The sequence below is a fragment of the Chinchilla lanigera genome, unplaced genomic scaffold (genome assembly GCF_000276665.1).
Source record: "Chinchilla lanigera isolate Chin_1 unplaced genomic scaffold, ChiLan1.0 scaffold00006, whole genome shotgun sequence".
Taxonomy (NCBI): domain Eukaryota; kingdom Metazoa; phylum Chordata; class Mammalia; order Rodentia; family Chinchillidae; genus Chinchilla; species Chinchilla lanigera.
Window position 1 is genome coordinate 42,926,086 of NW_004955407.1, and position 4,743 is coordinate 42,930,828.

A 4,743-nucleotide genomic window follows, 5' to 3' on the forward strand; every position below is an offset into this window, starting at 1 on the left:
AAAAACCAAAAAAAAAAAAAAAAAAAAAAAAAAAAAACCATTGAAAGGTGAGCGGAGCTGTACAGGCATGTCTGTGGCCTGTGAACCGGCCTTGCAGTTCTGTGGTGTTGAGGTGATGCGATGGCAGCTCACTGCCCACCAGGCAGGTGGTCCTCATGCCTCATACCTGTTGAGGCATTTGACCCCCAGCAACCTGTGCAGAGCACCCCAGGGGAAAAGATAATGTCTGTGAATAACTCGATGACTAAGTTAACTGAGTAGATTATATCAAGCACGCATTGTGGTAGAAGCCTGATAGGGAAGCTTCTTGAAAATTCGTGTGCGTTCTAGAAAAATCCACATGAGCCCTCTCAGGAAGTTGGCCCCAGGGGTCCTGAAGGTCACGGTCTGTTGGGGGTGTCCCTGCCAGCCCTCTGGCACTACATCAAGATCGAGAGGTGATAGAGTAGTCTCTCTGAAGATGCAAAGTTCCACTGAGGAAATAAGGCAGAGCCTGGCTGACAGAACCTGGAAATAAGGCAGAGCTTGAGGCCTCAGTGACACTCAGAACTGGGAGACACCATTCATACTGTTCTGTGGTTGCTCCTCACTGCAGCTTTACACCACTGCTCCAAATCCCCTCTTCTTATGACAGCCCCTCTGGGCCTTACAGGTGGCTTTCTTACCCTTCTCAGTGACTTCTAGAAACAGGGGCCCATCTCTCACCCAGTCACTGAATATATCATTTTTTTCCTACAACTTTACCTCACAAAAGAAGGATCAGTCTTGTAGAGTGCTTGAACCTGTGGATAAAACATTTTTAAAAATACCAGAGAATAAAGTCTCGACATTTGTACTTACTGTGAGTTAAGCAAAAGTAAGTCTTGTCACTTCGCTGGAAAATGTGATGGATAATTATTTTGAATAAATAGAGAAAATGTCCTTAGGTGTGCTCATTTTTTTTATCAGTATAGATTACAACAGGACATACACATTGACCCCTGGCACGTGTATATGTTCACGGTGCTCAGTAACCCCTCGGTGTGTGTGTACAGTTATGTCTGGGCATGTATGTACAGTGACCCCTAGGTATGTGCATGGTGACCCGTTAGGCATGTACGTGTGCAGTGATCCCCTAGGCATGTGAGCAGTGACTTCCAACCACGTTAGAGTGCACAGTGACCCATAGATGTGTATCTGCACAGTGGCTCTGTGTGTGTGTGTGTGTGTGCGCCCTTGTCCTTAGGTGTCTCTATGTACAGTGACCCCTAGTGTGTGTGTGTGTGTGTGTGTGTGTGTGTGTGTGTGTGTACAGTGAGCCATAGGCACATGTGAAGTAACCCCTAGGTATGTGTGCATGCATGGAACCCAAGATATGTGCCTGTGCACAGTGTCTTAACTTGCCTGACACAGGGACAAAATACTCAACACCCACAATTTAAAGGAGGAGAAGTTTATTTTGACTCAGTTCTAGTCCAAGGTTGGCTGTCTTCAAGGTAGAAACAACTTGGTAGAGGGGCATGGTCAAGGAAAGAGTGTGCAACCTGTGGCAGGCAGGAAGCAGAGAGAAGGGAAGAGCCAGAGAATGAGATACAGCTTTCCAATCATATCCTTAGTGACCCACCTCTTCCCACCAGGCCCCACCTCCTGATAGGATATTCAGCTATGGATTCATCAGTGGGTTAATCTTCTGATGAGTATATTGCCTCCATGATCCAATTATCCTCCAAATCCCTACCTGTGGACACAGGAGATTTTGGGAGACACTTTATATCTAAATCATAACATTGTGTACTCTGACCCACAAAATACCTATGTCCATCCTTTATGTAAAATGCATTAATTCCATCTCTAAGAGTCACCAAAGTTTTACCTATACCAGCATTGCTGAAAAAAATCCAACTGCAAAGTCTCCTCTGAGATTCAAGTCAAATTCTTAGTTGTAAGCCCCTGTAAAAATTAGGAAGTTAAATACTTGTTACGTACAATGGCGTAGGCTAAACATTCCCATCCCAAAAGGGAGAAACTGGGAGATAGAAAAGAATGCGACCAAAGCAAGACCAAAACCCAGCAGAGCAAATGTTAAATCCTAAAGCTCTGTATCCAGCACCTTGGGCAAGTTGTGGCAAAATGTGAGCTCTTTGGTTCTTGGCATAGCTAATTGCAGCCCCGCTATGTCATTGCTGGTTGCAGCCCACATGACATTTCTGTTGGGCAGTCTCCACCCACTACCTGTGGATTTCCTCAGCAGATGTTCTACATTCCTGAGGTCTCTACTGTACTTTTGGTTTTACTGTCACAGTGTCACGTACTACCTTCTCCAAGAATACACCACCTGACCTCCTAGGCCTTCTACTACAATCTGGGTAGAAGCCTGTGTGATCCCGTAAGTCTTGAATTCTGCATGCTTGTTAAACCACCATCATGTAGGTGATGCCAAGGTCTGCTACCAGCTGAAACAATAACTAGACCCCCTTAAATCATGACTGTGGAGGTCTGTGAGTGCTTGCATGGTGAAATGAATCCTGAAGAACCAATTCCCTAGGCAGCCTCCTCAGCAGGGACTCTCTTAAATGAAAGCTTTATAGTTTTGCATCCTTGAGCTTGCAAAGAGTAGGGTATTTCTGATTCCTGAGATGCCTTTAAGCCATCTTTCCTATTGTCCTCATGAAAAGTACTTGGCTTCTTTTAAATGTAACCTTTTTAGCAGCCAAGCTCAAATTGACCCCAACTTTACTAGTGCTTCCTTTCTGGCCACCAACAAGATATTTCAAATTATTAAGCTCTGCTTTTTGGTCCTGATTCTTACTGAAAATCTTGCTTAAAAAAGAGTCAGCAGAACCCATGTCAAAGCCTTAATATTGGGTTGCCTTGAAATTTCTTTCACCAGATTGATTAGTCCGTCACCCTTAACTCAGGATTTGAGTAAAATGTACACGCATATTCTGCCAGCGTATTATACACATGACCTCTAATCCCACTGCCAATGGAACCTTTGTTCCCAGCTGAAGCTGGCGTTTACTGTCTGCACTGCTATCAGCATTCTGATCTTCTAAGCTCTGATTAGAATCTCCTGTTAAGCCACTTTACAGCATTCTAGGGCTTCTCTAGCCAGATTTCCAAACCTTCCTAAACTCCTATGAAATAGTTCCAAAGGCTTTTGAACTAATGGTCAGGTACTGTCACATGAACACCTGGTACCAATTTCTATCTTAGTCACATTCTTATTGCTGGCACAAAACACCCAACACTCACAACTTAAAGAAGAAGTTCATTCTGGCTTACGGTTTCAGTCCACAGCTGTCTGGCTCCAAGGCAGAAAGAGCACGGTAGAAGGACATGGCAAAGGAAAAGGTAATCAATGCAGGGCAGGCAGAAAGCAGAGATGGGAGGAGCCAGGGAGGCAGATGTAACCTTCTAGTTGCATCCCAGTAACTGCCCTTTCAACTAGACCCCACCTCCCAACAGCACCTTCGGCTGTGGGTTCATCAGTGAATTAGTCCACTGATGGGTACAGCACCATCAGGACCTACTTTCCAGAAGCCCCACTTCTGAACACATCATAGAGGATATTTTATATCTGAACCATAACACAGTTACCTCTCTAGATGTGTGTATGCAGTGACTTCTAGGTGTGTGTGTGTGGCAGAGCCTCTCAGGCATGTGTGTATGCAGTGCCCTCAGGTACATGTGTGCACAGTATCCCCCAGGCACCTTGCCCCTATGTGTGTGTTCAGTACCCTTGACTATGTGTGTATGCACAGAGCCTCCCAGGCAGGTGTGTGTGTGCATGTAGTGACCCTAGGCATATGCGTGTAGTGCCCCCAGTCACATGTGTGCACAGAGCTTCCCAAGCATGTGTATGTACACAGTGCCCCCAGGTACCTACGTGTACATGAGGATCCCAGGGGTGTATGTGCATGCACAGTGCCTGTAGGTATGTATGCATGCATCCACTTGTGTGTGTACAGAGCCCTGCAGGGTTTTATGTTTTCTCAGCTCTTCCATTGCCCCTTGTAATACCCTGGCTGACTGGACTGACTTAGGTCTTCAATCCCAGTGGTTCCTTGTGTCTGCAGCCTTATACAACCTTCCACTGACAGTGCCAGTTTTTGTGGCAATATGAAGTGGAATGCTGGGGGTGGGTGCCTTTCATGATTTTAATTCTATCTCTGTACATGCTCGGGAGTGTTGTATGGAGCTGGTTCTGCTGTATCGTGAAACAGATCAACACCTCCCTGCACTTTAACTGAGTAATTCTAGCCTTCTCTCTCCTTATGTGAGAGAAACCTTCTGCTGGCTGGGACTTACCACCTGAAGGATGTGGCATATATTTTAAACCTAGGGCCTTGCACTGATCTACATCCCTTTCACATTTTATTTTTAGATGGGGTAAAGCTCACCACATTGCCCTAGCTAGCCTCAAACTTGCTATCCTCCTGCCTTAGCCAGGTAGCTGGATTATAGGTGTGTGCTACCACACCCAACTGTATTGTACTTTTTAATCACTCATAATGCTTTTTGTTGTTATGTGGTGCTGAGGATCAAACACGAGGGCAGGAGCATGCTAAGTAAAGATTAATCACTAGGTGAAGTGTGTATTACCCATGTCATAAATCTCCTTAGAGGAACATGTATCCGTCATGTTCGTATAACATCAAATATAGCATGAAGTAGGGTTTTGTGAATAATATGTTTAAATATATATATATATATTTTTTTTATTTTAAAGAATAAAAGAAGGATAACATAATAATAGGGGGG

At 44.7% G+C, this 4,743-nt stretch overlaps 1 protein-coding gene across 1 annotated transcript in view; it reads left to right on the forward strand.

The window, feature by feature from the left end:
* Dip2a (disco-interacting protein 2 homolog A) overlaps positions 1–4,743 on the forward strand; it is a gene marked incomplete at its 5' end in the record, with an annotated part of 104,535 nt that overhangs the window by 68,789 nt on the left and 31,003 nt on the right.